Here is a 15,815-nt window from a genome sequence, read left to right on the forward strand (position 1 = left end):
TATGTTTTCGTCTAGTTCGGTGGTAAATCGATCGAATGCTGCCAAGTTTACTATTTCATCAATAATTGGGTCTTGTAATTAGCATCTCCTAGGCATCGATGCGTCACATGCTTTAGAGATGCTTTGTGTGGCTCTATCCGTGAAGGTACACGCTTTGCTAGGCAGGTCTAGCCACATCTCTATGAATGTTAGCTCATCCATTTTGGTATTCTTTTGGATTTCGGCTTCCAGGGTGTGGTTGTCCTGCCCTAGGTTTCGTCTTTAGGTCAAAGGTGACTGCCTGGTGATCGCTGTACGTGAAGTCTTCCCTAACTTGTCAGGACATATCACGTGCCAGCGCAGGGCTAACAAAAATCAGGTCTACAATTGAACCAGATTTCCCTTTCCGATAAGTATTTACATCATCCACCCTATCACCTATCATCCTATTGTATTCCTTGGCAGAATGTCCTTTTTCCCTAACCTTCGACATCGGTCAGACCGACGTGTCCAAACATCAGGCATTTGAAGCACCTCTTTAGAGAGATCTGTTCCTTTAGTCGGTCAACAGCCCATCCAATCCCAACCTACCCTACGGCTAACAATTTCTGCGCTGACTCCACTGCATTGTGGTGGTTTGAGTACCGCTATAAGCTTTTCTTAGGCTCGCGATAGATTCGTCCCCGAATTCCTCCAACTTTAATTGTTCTTTCAAGGCAATGCAGATCCCTTCTCTGGATATTACCTCATCGAGATCCTTGCACTGTATATAGATTTAATGTTTTGGGGTCTGTACCGTGACTTCTCTTCAAGTGAGTTTATAACTTGGTTACGAAAGCCGTCATTTTTTCTCATGCTGGATTTTTTCAGCCCAAACATGAGATCCCCCTTTCCGGGTCCTCTGGATTTTGCTGACATTTCCACCTAGATCTCTTAGGTCGGGGACAGATTTCACCTTTTTCAGTATCTCTGCATACCATAGATTTCCTTTCCTGGAGATTACAATTGCCTCTGGGCGAATTCGCACCTTTGGTTTTTTGTTCCTTTTTTGTTTTCGAACTTTGTACATCCAACGTTTTTATTTTCCTTTGGTTTCGCTTCGCTAGCCGGTATTCCCACTTTGGGCACATATTTCCCCCTTTTGAACTATTTGGTCCCTTTGGACTCGTTAAAACGCCTTTTTCCCTTTTTGGTGCCTGTTTTCTTACTAAGGCTTCCCCCTTTTTGTCTCACACTCTCTTACTTGATCGAAGCTCGATGACCTTATGCTTTGGTGTCACTTGGGTCGCCTGTGACACTATTGGAGTAGGGGTGTTCGACTTTTCCTTATGGTTTGTTTTTTCTTCCTACGACCTATTATAAAGCACTCTAATGGCTCTCACCATGTTCTTAACAGCTTGGTGTACGTTGTGCTTTTCCTTGATGAATTCGGACAGCTCAGCTATTTTAGCCCCAAGTTGCATAAAAGGTAGTTCCTCTGGGTCAGGGCTCCGTTCTCGGCGTGTCTTCGCCAAATTACTCCTTTTACACACTTCTTCACCTTTTTCAATTGCTGTGCTCCTTTGAGCTTTCTCTTTTATCGTCTTTGGTATTGGAGGAAATCGTAAAATTGCTGAGCTGATCAGATGCGATGGGTGTCAAAATGGTTTTTTTTTTTTTTTGGCCGACTATCTCATTTCGGGTACTGAGGTTGCACCGTAACTTTACTCCTCAATTCGTCCATGTTGGCTCTATTTTATAGGTACCCTTCCCATAGCCATTTTGGTTTACGCACCAGAAATGAGCAGACACTAGCCCATGCATAGTTGCGCGTGATGGGAGATCTGGCAACTCCTCACAGGTCTGTCTGTCTGTCACACGCACTTTTCTCCACCAGTGCCGCCTGGTGCCAGTTTGACACATCAAAATTGCAACTAACTTAATTTAATTGTGAAGTCCGACATTTCATCTGCAGCTATATAATACTTTTCCTAATTTATGTGGAAAATGGGCATTAAAAGGGGTTTGTCAACTCCTGGCGATTGTGGGGCCAGTGGGTGCGAATACGATTTCTTATGCGAGTTTGCTTGCATTTTTGTGCTTGTTCCATCGCTTTAGGATTATCACTGTGATTATAATAAAAGAGTTTCCGGACGGCTCAAGCGGTTAGAGCGCTAGGATGTCCTAGTGGAAGGTGGTGGTTCAAATCTCCCTAGTGGCAAAGGGAGTTGTTATCGTGACTGGACAGTCGGCTCAGCTGGGAATGAGTACCTGAGTCAAATCAGAGTAATAATCCCGATTCCCATGGTACCAAGCAACCTCCGTTGAAGCTTCGTGGTAAGAATCTCGGGGTCGGGGTCGAAAATGAAATGGGAAATTTAAAAATAAGAAAGAAGAGATGGTGTAAATGTAGGGCAGATGAAGCTAAAAGAAAGTCCAATGCCGCAAATAAAAAACCCAACTTGAAGTGAAGTGACAGTAAGGATGTGTGTCAAACGAAACGGATTATCGTATAATTGCGAACTTCAGCTCTTCAGGTTTAATATGACATATGTTGCCGGTTTGAACGTCTGCAGGCTTAATTCCGTAGAAATCTCCTTAAGGGTAGCCCGAAATCTTTTAGCGTGGCGTCATTACACTCTACTTCAACAAACACAAAATTTATGGGGACGTGTTTCACTCTTTTGTGGGGAATCTATTTAGATCCTCTTTAGTTTATTTTGCTCCTTTCGCTAGTAACAAGCCACTTCATTTTCTGGCAACAATATCAATTTTAACATGGGCTCACTTAGGACGATAATGTTCTCTGTAAATCAGCGTAACTACGTATCCTGATTTTTCAAACATGTATTATACCCCTAACCCGAAGCTAGACATTATTCTATTGGGATAAATGCTGCCAACATTTACGACCAAAAAACTTTGGCATTTAAAAACGCACAGCTGCGCTGCACTTGTCATTACCGCTTTTACTGGGGCAACCAATAAATCCGGAAGTGTATGTGTGTTAGCTGTTCGTTATTCGCCTCCCTAATGCATACTCATAGCAGTTATGTTTGTGGAAGGAACATGCGTAGTTCTGCTATGCGCATTTATTGAAATAGTCATGATGACGTATACGAACACAGGGCTGAAGGAAACTCTCTCCTTCTATCGAATAGCTTGGCCGAATTCGCTGGGAGAATGACTTCTAGTGAGTCCTGTTGGCTATACTACCAGCATTTTCAGATACCTATATCCCAAGCAATTACTGCTGCAAAATCCTAACAGAGAGAGCGAGCATTTTTCGAATTCTCCCACTCTGTGCTCCTGTAGACTGATAGTCATTCTATTGTCAGGATATACCGGAGAGCTCTCACAAATACACAGGCACTGGTATCCTTCTATCCTGCTCAATATATTGTTGGCTGGATTTTAAGGAAATACTTAAGGATCCCTTGTAAAATTTAGCCAGTACTCGGCGGGGACTTTAGTGGTGTCCAGCTCTTCTGAGCTTTCGTATCCTTTTTTCCATATTAGTTATGAAATTGCTTAGAAACAGGAAAATATTAAAGGAGTCTGCTTTAATCCAAGATTTTTCCAATTGAACTTCTGAAAGCTAAAGTGTTGCTAATTTTCCAACAAAATTCTGGAGAAAAGGATACGCGAGTCTGGTAGTCAAAGCGGTTCTTGCTACTCAGAAGTGCGGTTTTGCGTTGCGACTTGCCGTGAGTGCAGTGGTCCACGAATATATTGGTGCTGAAGCACGGTAAACTCGCGTGAATTACCGACTGTTTTCTAATCAACTAACCGCATAACTTCAGCGTTTCTAGTTTTATCAATAAACGAGCTCAGATTCTCCCAGTGATATCCCCGCGATTAAACAGCACCAACGCCGCAAATCAAACCTCATTGCAAATACGTCGTGAGTGAAATATGTTATTGAGAAATTTCGGGGGAAAATTCAGTGTTGATTGATATGTGCTTAAACGTGAAGCGATTTCTTAATTAAATAAGTGAAGGTTCGGTATTGACGTGATTTGATAAGCGCTGAGCCTGCATTGAGCCGATACGGTTTGTAGGAAACATGTGCTGCGCCAGAAAGTCTACTGCAAACATTGTCATCCTAGTTTGAAGGTGGCCCCGAAGGGTGAGGGATGGGCAGCAGTGGATATTGAATTAAAGTGTCCTTGACTTGGCACTGACTAAGCGGGGCTCACTTGGACTATTCTCCAGTTGACAGTTAATTGAGGTAGCGAATCCTGGGAAGTATATTGAACAACGGAAGAGTGATAAATGCCATCCGTTATATTAAGGATTTGGAGAATGTAACGTTGACAGGTGAATGGCGTGAGCATATGCAACGATAACTTCCTCACGTTTGAATAACCGAAATAATCCCAATTTCGAGCCCGGAACCTGTCTGCATGCAATCTCGGAGAAAAGGCTTCAGTATATTGTACACATAGACAAAAGTGTTGCGTGTTCTCTCTGTTTTCGTATCCTTGGATGAATACAATGAAAAACGAACTTGGTGGTTGTTGCTGTCGCGTCGTCAGGACGCCAGGACATACGGGGTTTTGGCTGAATGAGGCTAATATTAGATTGGTTGTGAAAGCTTCACTGCCACAGCCTTTTGTCCGTTTTTCTGTTCAGTCTTGTCTTTCGTTCACACGCTTTCAATTCGTATGAACATATATTTGTACTTTTTCGTCCTTGCAACCATATCGGTTCGATTGACTGATAGCTGACTGCGGTTGGCTCGATGGCTCGTCAATTCTCAAGATTCTGTGGTTTCTCGTTTAATTTGTCCAGGGAATGGAATTCTGTACCATATTCCACTATTGGACTTTTGTCCATGCATCTGAATCCTTGTTATGGAGGAAAGTGTCCTTATCGCGCTCTTAAATGTTTCTGTTTTGAGGGCTTTTTTTGTAACTTCAGTATGGATTCAATGACAAATTCACGCTTAGCCGCAGTGAAATGATTACGGTGCGGACCAGGGATTGAGATACTCTCCGTGCGTTGAGGGTGGAGTTGGCTGGTTTCACTCCCATCCTCCAAACAGCTTGTGTTCTTGGGACTAGTGTGTAGAGTTGGGTTGACCTTGTTGTTACAAGGCGGATTATGGTCCCGGATTGTGACTCACATTTTGTAAGATTTTGCTTTGTTGTCTTCTTGTTTGGTGGAATTATGTAGTCTACTCTTTATGGACACTACGTCCTCATGGCTCTTCTTTCGGTTATTGTTCTTCCTGCCGGTTGATGGGCTTGCAAGGATGATATTGTCATTCAGGTTTCCTTTATTTCTTTTTTTGTATGTGCAGATTTTTTTTGGGGGAGGTTTTGTGTTTTAAGTCCTTCCGTGTGGTTTCACTTTAATTGAAGTTTTAGTTAGAGCCGTTTTCCGTTTCGGGGGTATTATGCCGAGAGATGAAATTGTAGGATTAAAGTTGAGATTGAGGGATAATGATGGATATTAGAAAAAAGTTTATTGAATTATTTTCTTGATGAGTTCTAGGAAAAAATCTTGAGCAAAAAATTACAGTCAGTCAGAGTGAGATAGGAGAAATTGTACACAAAGAGCGGAAAATATAATGTAAAAAGTATATGAAATGAAAAGATGCTAACCTATTCTCCACCAAGAATCCAACTTCTAAAGAAGGACCTTGCCCTTTCAATGCTTCGCCTCGTTAAAGGCGTTTACTTGCTTTGCGTTCATTGTTACTTTCAATTGTTTAATTGAGGAAGTGCATTTCAAACTGGAAGCGTAGTGGGCACATGAGGAGTTGTAATATAATTGTGATAATGACACTAAGTAAGATTACGTGAAGCGGTAGTTCACCTGTGTCAAGGTTCGCAGAATTCCAGCTGCCTATACTTGGTCCCACAAGTTTTAAACGCTTTAAGATTGCTGTATTTGGTTGCGGCATGGTTTCATAACGAATTATTTTCTTTGTGAAAAGAGCTCTTCCAGCAATCCCACGGGAAAGTTTTAGGTCTTAATTTTAAATTCCAGAACTATTGGAAGGCAAGGATGAACAGCCAGCCTACACACTAAATGGATGGACGTGGTGGGATCGAGGTGCTTTGTGTAAGATTGCGTTATCTTCCTCCATACTGCAGTCTGCGTTATGTCCTGCATGTTCTACCAAAGTTAACTTATGCCCGATTGAGCTGAGCTAGGAGGCAAGAGGTTTTGACAAATTCTGGCTCGGACTCAATCTATTTCTTTCAACTTCATTCCAGTTTTCTATGCCCTTCGATGAGTATCACTACAACGAATCGAATCTTGTAATGCGTGAGAGTTTTTTGACAACTTGGTTCTGCTCCACGTTTGACCGCGATACTAGTATCTCTTAGGTAAGCACGGGGTTCACCACAAGATGGTATATCCATTCCGTACCTGTGATCATTGCCAGGAATTTTGCCTCACTTAATAGTTCAAGCCTTTCACAAAACAGGCATCGGAGTTTGAGCTCATCAACCTTTTTTTGGTGAACGCTAAGGGGTCGGTCGTGAGATTCTTCTTTTCCAAAGCATCTTGTTTTAGTTCCGAGATCGTCTGCTTGATCTACCACGATATTGATGGACATAATCCGACGCCATCCACTAAGACCAGCAACTCATCTAGCACAAGGTCCTACAGTCGGGATGATACAATTTTCCCCTGTGGACACCTGCTGCATATGGTTGCATACATTCTCTCATCACACAGATCTGCTTAAACCAGCCTGCCGTCCAGCGACGTTTGTAGAACTCTATATATAGTGCCTTCTATTCGATGCTTCATGGCGGCGTGTATCATTAATCCAAAAGACGTGCTATCGCAGGGCAATGGTTGTTCCTGCGTTATTTATTGTGGTTCCAATCTTCGATACCAATAAATGGAGTGTCACATTAAGAGATTTTCTCGATAAATAAGTGGATGGTTGCAATTCAGGTGTGGTGAAATCATTGCCTCCCTCATTTGTCTTACAACTAGTTTTTCTAGTGTAATGACAAAAGAGGAAGTGGTATTTATTGAGGCACAGGCCTTAGCCTGCCTTTGTCTCCCCCTGACTTGGTTAAAAAGGCGACCCTAATATGTCCCCAAACACTGGATTCTGGTATACAGCACTGGGCAACGTTTGCTTTTTGGATCTCTTTGTTATACTGGATAAGCGTAGTGCTTCGTTTTTTTGATCGTACCGCTTCGCCCTCTTTCATCATCATCATCAATGGCACAACAACCGGTATCCCGTCTAGGCCTGCCTTAATAAGGAACTCCAGATATCCCTGCTTTGCGTCGAGGTCCACCAATTCGATATCCCTAAAAGCTGTCTGGTGTCTTGGCCTACGCCATCGCCTCATCTTAGGCAGAGTCTGCCTCGTATTCTTTTTCTACCATAGATATTGCCTTTATAGACTTCCGGGTGGGATCATCCTCATCCATACGGATTAAGTGACCCGCCCACCGTAACTTATTGAGCCGGATTTTATCCACAACCGGACGATCATGGTATCGCTCATAGATTTCGTCGTTATGTAGACTACGGAATCGTCCATCCTCATGTAGGGGTCAAGGGTTCTTCAGAGGATTCTTCTCTCGAACGCGGCCAAGAGTTCGCAATTTTTCTTGCTAAAAACCCAAGTCTCCGAAGAATATATAAGGACTGGCAAGATTGTATAGTAAGAGCTTTGACTTTATTGAAGTTTCGGCTCTGTTGGCTGCCAACAACTGTCCGCGGATTTCATCGTCATAGCTTATCAGTTTTGATTTTCGACCCTAGATAGGAGAAATTATCAACGGTCTCAAAGTTGTATTCTCCTATCATTATTCTTGCCGTTTGACCAATGCGGTTTGATGTTGTTGGTTGGTTGGTTTTAGGTGCTGACGTCTCTTGCCTTCATTGATGTGCAGCCCAAGATCTCGCGCTGAATGCCGCCTGTTCGATCTAGATGAAGGCAGTTTTTACGTCTCGGGTGGTTCTTCCCATGATGTCGATATCGTTAGCATGTACCAGTAATTGGGTGGACTTAAAGAGGACCGTGCCGCTCGCATTTACTTCAGCATAACGGATCACTTTCTCCAGGGCCAGGTTAAAGGGGACGCATGATAGGGCATCCTCTTGTCTTGGACCGTCGTTGATGTCGAATGGTCTTGAGAGTGATCCTGCTCCTTTTATCTGGCCTCGAACATTGGTCAGGGTGAGCCTAGTCAGTCTTATCAATTTCATGGGGATACTGAATTCTCTCATGGCCGTGTGCAATTTTACCCTGGCTATGCTATCATAGCCGGCTTTAAAGTTGATGAAGAGATGGTGCAACTGATGACCATATTTCAACAGTTTTTCCATCGCTTGCTGCAGAGCAAAAATCTGATGTGTTGCTGATTTGCCTGGAGTGAAGCCTCTTTGGTATGGGCCAATGATATTCTGGGTGTATGGGACTATCAGGCCTAGCAAGATAGCGGAGAATATCTTCTAGATGGTACTCAGCAACGTGATACCTCTATAATTGCTGCACTGTGTGATATCTCCCTTTTTATGTATGAGACATATAATGCCTCCTTGCCAGTAGTCAGGCATTAATTCGCTATCCCACACCTTGAGCACAAGTTGATGAATTACTTGGTGTATTTGGTCGCCTCCATATTTAACCAATTCGGTTGTAATTCCATCGGCTCCTGGCGACTTATGATTTTTAAGCCGATGAATTGCACGGACTGTTTCTCCTACACTTGGTGGTGGTAGTATTTGTCCGTCGTCTTCAGTTGGTGGGACCTCCAACTCGCCGATGTTCTGGTTGGTCAGTAGTTCATCAAAGTACTCAATCCATCACTCTAATATGCCCATTCTGCCGGGATTCAGATTTCCCTCTTTGTCTCGCCAGAATGGGCATTGAGGTGTGTAAGACTTCATCTTGCTGACTTGTTGGTAAATCCTGCGCGCCTGATGCGGTTGCTCCCTGTACTTTTCGAGCTCACAGATCTGTTGGTCCTCCCAGTCTTCCTTTTTCCGTCTGTGAAGTCGCTTCTCCGCTCGCCGGAGTTCGTGATAAGTCTTGTCGCGTGCCCGTGTCCTTTGAGAATGCTAGCTTACATTCATCGTCAAACCAGCCGTTCCGACTCTTTTTACGGCTGGGGCCAAGTATGTTTGTGGTCGTTTCAATGATAATGTTCTTCAGATGATTGTGAAGATCATTTGTTGATGTTTCATCTGCAGGATCTCTGTTGACTGCGATTATTGCGGCATCTTTTTCCCTCTTATAGGTGTCACGGAGGGCTGGGTTGTGGATGGCTTCTGTGTTAACTCTCACCTGATTGTCAGAGGGGTTTTGAGTGGTGTTGTTATTTGAGCTGGGAGCACTATGCCAACGAGATAGTGATCCGAGACTACATTGGCCCCCTTATATGTTCTGACATTCATCAAGGCTGAGAGGTGGCGGCATTCGATCAGCACTTGGTTAATTTGGTTGAATGTGGTCCCATCTGGAGAGATCCACTGATGTTTGCGGATCGCTTTCCGCGCAAACTAGGTACTTCCAACAACTATTTCTTGCGATACTGTTAACTGAATAATTCGCAGTCCGCTATCATTTGCATTTTCGTGTAAGCTATGGGAGCCAACGTAGTACCTGAATACGGGATCCGTCCCTATTTGGTTGTTAAATCCCCAAGTATGACATCATATCTGTGATAGGCTTCGAGGGTTCGTTCTACTGCCTCGTAGAAGGTATCTTTCTCCAACTCTGCATTCTCCTCTGTAGGGGCGTGAACGTTGATGCGGCTTATATTTCTAAATTTGCCTCGCAAACGCAGAGTGCATGGCCTTTTGCTTATATTTTCAAAGCCGATAACAGCAAGTTTCATTTTTTGGCTGACTAAGAAACCTACTCCAAGCACATGGTATACTGAATGGCCGCAATAATATATGGTGTAGCGGCTCTTCTCCAGGAAACCGGTCCCTATCCAACGCATCTTCTGTAACGCTGTTACATCAGCCCTATATAGTTGTCGCTGCCGGGTTCATCGTTGAGTTAACAGTCCAGTTGGAGGCTCCTGTTGTGGCTTCGTAACTTCGGTTTTCCGTGTAGGATTGTCAGCCCTACTCAACCTCCAACCTGTAGGAATAGTTGGCACTATTTGTCCCGTTTTTATAATAATATCACCTAATATAATCTTGCCGCTTCTTGTAGTACTACAAGTCGCGGCGGTAGTTGTAGATGCCGACGGCGGGTATCGGGCTGACTTTGGCGGTCGTGTACTTTACGTTATAAATATAATAAGTGCAGGCCAAGTTATTCTAGTAATAAGTAATATTTAGTACTCTCGGCTGCCGAGTGTTAATATTTGCTATTGATGATATAGCATCGTAGGCACGGTTAGGTTAGGTAAGGGTAATGGCAGGTTATATTTGTGATATTACTTTATAATATTACTTTTTTCAAAAAATGATATATCACATTACATACTAAGGTGATGTTTTGTACACTTCTACTAGGTGATATAAGTAATATCACAAAAATAATGTAAGTGTAATATCACATTACCGTCACCGGGCGTGATCCAAACATCACTTAACATCACAATATCACCGTATGACTACCCAGTACAGAAACGATGATGATATTATTTTTGTGAGAAAGTAATGTTTAGTTACGTCCCTGCCGATGTGATATCAAAACATTACCAGATAGTACCGGCGGTAGTGGTTGGCGAATGCTGGACCGATGGCGTCTGTTCAATTATAATTCCCTGTTCTTTAGACTGGCTTTCGCCTGGAACAATAATTTCAGGATTGTGTGCGATAACTTTTAACTGAGGGAGATTCTTTGCAATGCCGAGCAAAGTAATAGAAAATGTATATATTAAGTAACAAGTAAAGTTCCTTCGGAAGAATCATGGTCCTTAGCTTCTTTTGCATTCTTCATTCATACCTACTTAGCGTTGTCATATATTTTACACTACGAATGTGGTAAATGCAGGACAAATATCAGTCTAGTGCGATGTGATGTTGGTGGTATAATATTATATGTACTTTTCGGATTTCTCAAAAAGCGAAGTGATAGAACATCACCTGCAAAGGCGATGTTTCACGCACCGCAGAAAGCTGTTCTTTGCAGAATTCTAATTGTAGCTCAATAGTGGAGTTTTTTCCCTGCAACTCCGTCTATTGGTGAATACACGCTCTGTCCCCTCGTCAACGTGAATATCTGTATGTCTGCCACATACAATTTAACTGAAAGCAATTGCACTTCTTGTGAAAAATTTGGTCGAGATGTCGAATCTGTGAATGTTCATGGGTGCAGGCAATGACGACGGATTTTATTGAGAGCAAAGAAGCGCGGAAGGGGGGAAGTCTCCTTGCAAATGAAAAAGGGGAATATCAAGTGGATGCCTTCACTAATACTTTGCGGACCGGGTTTTATCTTTGATGTTGTAAGCAAAGGGAAGTGAGAGGTTATAAATGGCAGACTTCAAAATTTCGTCTCCCAAAATTGCCTCTATTGCTGAAATTGTTTACGTGGCAATTGTCATTAGGGTTTTGTGGCTGTGTGGTAAATAGGCACCAAACATTTGAAGAGACAATAATTATCAGCCCGAATAGCCAACATGAATTCAACCGGAATTTGGTGGAAGGCTCTACAAAGATCACCGGGAAAGAGGGTCCCTCAATTTGCACCAAGGACACTTAACTGATATGTTTTTCAAAATACAAATGTTCCGACAAAAAGTGATTTGATTTTCACCAGTTTTTGTTAAATTGCAAAATGTATTTCTCATTTGAAAGCTCCCTAATTAAGCGGAATACATTTTCCTATTACTTTTACTTCAATAACCCTCAATCAAGCCTTTTTCATCACATCACCAATCCCTTTCTCATTTATTATACATTTTAAACTCTAGACATGAAATTTTGAATATAACTTAATTCCATTTTCTTTTCTCATTTTCATGAAAAGCATTTTCACTGGGTGAAATATCTTGGGGGTGTGTTGTTTGGCGAAACTTTATCAAAACTCAGTGGGTTTCAATGAAGAGTTTTGTTGTTGTTGATGTTGCGTTCATAAGAATCCTTGCAATCGAGGACGAAAACATGAACGAAAAGTTATGGCAAGAATGTAAGGCACTCTTGTGCAAACCAATTGAACTCAAGGGATGCTTTTTCTGGCATTGGCGTTGGCGTCAGTTTGGTATGCTGATGAATGTGTGGAGTCAAGAGAGTATCTCTCAAAAATGACAATGAGGCAAGATAATGTACTTGGAGTTCGGAAAAATTAAGCGCAATCTGGCTGGGGATTTTGAGGGACAAAGGGGGTGAATGTGTGCCTATTTAAGTTGTGAAGTGAAGGAAGGGATGTCTGGATAACCAAATGTCGTCCCGTGATCATCATCGACGTCCGTCATTTTGAAAATTTGATACGTGAAGTAATATTGAAAAGTTCAATCAACATCAACCGCCAGCCTATTAAGTCCTTGAGCAAATATTAATCTATTCGAATGCGAAACATCATTGTTCCTCGAAAATCAATACGCTTGCACAACGGTCTCTACACTGTTACTTGGCATAGTACATACGTTCCAATCAACTTCATCAGGAGCAACGTCAACAGAATGTTGATTTTGCCGAGAACACGATATCGCTGCTTCCATTTTCGTTGTTTTGTCCTATTAAATTTGCGTCTATTTCAATACGAAATTTCGCACCACGAATTGTTGTTTTGCCTACATTATCTTGGATCCATTTTGCTATGTAAATATCAATTTTCAAGTTGACTCGACTCGACTCCTCTCGTTTCGTTTCCTGCTCATTTTGCGCCTGCACTTCATTCTTCGACTAGGATGGCTTCATTCGCTAGAAAAACAGGATCATATTCAATATCGTATATCCATGAATTTTCCTCTTCGTGCCTGATTTTCGCCGCATAATATGTCCTATATTTTCACATTGTTCTCGGCAATGTGTTTCAACAAAATATTTTATCTTTCGTCTCCACTCCATTCGTGAGATGCCATGGGTATTGTATATATATATATATATATATGAGTTGGAAAATGACAGAAGGAAAAAATGGCTGAAAAAAATATTCATAACCATAGGTGTGAATTGTGTGATTCCTGCTCCTGGCTGCGGAACATGATGAGGGTGGTGGAAGTAAGGAAGGTCGTGTCACGGGTTCTTGGGAAGAGCTCAGCTGGGAAGGTGGGAAATGACAAGAACTGGGAAGTTTGCTCTGGTTTTTACTGGGATCTGAAGGAAGTGCACAGTATTTGTTTTACGAAATTTAATACGACTCCCTGTAGTTGAAAAGATTGCGGAAGAAAAGTTTAAAAATAGAAAGGCTAGCATAGCATGCGATGAAGTACTCAGCGTGCCTTCATCTTTTCCACCGTGTTAGCGAATACTTTTTTGCACAAACTTAAAGTATCCTGAATTTGTTAGGCTTCCTAACAATCAAAGTAATTTTATGTGCGTCTGGAGGATTCAAAAATAAAGAGACTTTTTTTAGGTCTCCTATTTTCATATTTTTCGCTATTTACGTATGTAGAATGCATATGAACACGTGGGAAATATATGGTGAAGAGAAATGATTCGAATAAGATAGCAACCAACCCTCAAACCTATTCAGCCTGTCTTTGATCTTCATCCATTTTCTCTTCTTCTGTAAAGGCTCACAAGAGTGAAAAAAATTTCAACCGTCGAAGAGATGAAGCAATAAGACAGCAAATCAAAAGTTGAACGCTTCAGATATGAAAGGGTTTTGTGTACTTCTTTAAAAAAGACATTTGAGTGGACATTAGTATGGAGCATCTAATATATGCATATATTATGTGAGAATATCCACATTCAGTCTTGAATTTGCAAAGAAGCGTGAACTTTGATCGACGGAGAACGGGCCCGTTAAAGAAATTATCACTTTCGATCCCGCGCACACCCCACTTTCCCAACAAATGACAAAACTAAGATCGACTTCGGAAAGTACTATCCGAGACCTTTTATTTGATACCCCACTTGACTACATTTGATAAAAAAAAATGTTCACCTCCCTTTCGCATGTATGGGACCCCCTCCCCTGAAATTCGATGTACAATTATGCAACTCGCTGTATCCGTGAGGGCTCGCAGTTCCCACCTTTCCACCAAATTTGGTGTCAATCGCTGCAACCGTCTCCGAGATAAATGCGTGTAATGGACAGACAGTCTTTGACCATAGAAGAAAGAAGTGTAGGCTAGTCTGCTAAAGCTCTGGGTGAGCAGACCTTCTTAGAGGTGTGGCTAGGCCAACCTAATAAAGCAGGCACCTCTACTGAAAGAGCTGTCTATGTGGCCCAATATATCGCCAAAGCATGTAACGCGTCCATGCCTAGGAGGTGGTTATTTCCCAGTAGAAGACCAAACTACTAGTCAAATACTGAACTAGCCAGCCTTCGATGAGCCTGCCACCGAGCCAGAAGAGCGGCTCAGAGGGCGATAGGTAGAATCGACCAAGGGCAAATGGAGCGCGCCTATAAAGAAGTTCGCAAAACCCTCAAACTCGCCATTTAACAGAGCAAGAGGGAATGCTTTAAGGAGCTCTGTTTGGAAGCGGACGTAAACTCGTGTGGGAGTGCCTATAGCATTGTGATGAGGCGATTCAGAGGCCGATCATCTCCACAGATCACGTGTCCTTCACTCTTGTTACAAATTATCTAAGGGTTACTCCCTGAGCTGATCGAGATCTGCGCTGGGATAGAAAATAACAAAGCTCCAGGTCTGAATGGCGTGCTGATAGGGCCCTTAAGCTTGCCGGGAAACCCAGATCGGACATGTTGGTTGAGTTTTTCGAAGAGTAAATGTCCGAGGGGATATTTCCGGCTGGCAAACCTCCAGGTGAGCCAACCTCCTACAGACCTATTTGTCTTTTGGACATTGCGGAGAATAATAGATTACTCCCGGTTCTTGAGAGCCAGAGAGACCTCTCAGATCGACAAAATAGTTTCCGTAAAGTCAGATCAACCATTGATGCCATCAAAATGGTTACAAGTTGCAATCTACGGAAAGGGCAGTACTAGCAAATATTGCGTGTCGGTGACCCTGGATGGGAAAAATACATTCAATTCGGCCAATTGGAACCTAATACGGGAATCTCTGGTGAAGATTGGTATTCCCACTTATCTTGCAGCTATTGTCAATAGCTATTTACAAGAACGGAGACTTTGGTATGACACTGATGACGGACCCCAGGAGTATGTTGTCTCTGCGGGTGTCCCGCAGGGCTTCGTACTGGGGCCATTGCTGTGGAATATCATGTATAATGATGAGCTTAATCTCCCCCATCCGGAGGAAGCCACGGTGGTAGGTTATGCCGACGATATAGCGCTGGTTGTGGTCGCAAAGCATCTCGAGGATACTGAGTTATGCTCATGTGAAGGGTTGACTAGAGAGTTCTGACCTGACATTTGCGGAGGAAAAAACGGAAGCGGTCCTCATCACCAAGCGCCGTAAAAGAAATTTTGCTCGTATTCAAATTGGGAATGATATCATCACTTCTAAGCCTGCCATCTGAGTGATAATAGACAGGAAGCTCAGCTATAAGCAATACGTGCAGCATGCCTATGATAAAGCAACCGCTGTAAGTGTGGCCCTGGCAAGGATGATGCCGAAAGTGGGAGGGCCACGGCATGTTTCCAGGTTATTTATAGCTAGGGTAGTGAGTTCGATCCTGCTCTATGCAGGTGCAATTTGGGGAAAGGCATTGCAGGTTACATTTAACGTTAACAAACTGAGGCCCGGATTCGTACCCTACACACTACCCAAACAATTCTGATTTTCCCGCTGTTTAGTAGCTTGTTCGCGTATTGCTCCGCAACTTGCACCACAGCGAGTTTTTGGCCTCGGGAGTTTGCAGAGGTGAT

At 42.7% G+C, this 15,815-nt stretch overlaps 1 protein-coding gene across 5 annotated transcripts in view; it reads left to right on the top strand.

Annotated features, from left to right (window-relative positions):
- The first annotated feature begins 3,392 nt into the window (after positions 1 to 3,392).
- The window catches only part of LOC119653632 (atypical protein kinase C), a 333,534-nt gene continuing 321,111 nt past the window's right edge, over positions 3,393 to 15,815 (top strand). For 3 of the 5 annotated variants that reach the window (XR_005249728.1, XM_038058408.1, XM_038058409.1), the window contains exon 1: positions 3,393 to 3,862. The gene's annotated coding sequence lies outside the window, so the exon portion shown is untranslated. The remainder of the gene's footprint in view (positions 3,863 to 15,815) is intronic. The other 2 variants (XM_038058410.1, XM_038058411.1) reach the window with 1 other exon arrangement.

This window comes from Hermetia illucens, chromosome 4 (genome assembly GCF_905115235.1).
Source record: "Hermetia illucens chromosome 4, iHerIll2.2.curated.20191125, whole genome shotgun sequence".
NCBI classification, from domain to species: Eukaryota; Metazoa; Arthropoda; class Insecta; order Diptera; family Stratiomyidae; genus Hermetia; species Hermetia illucens.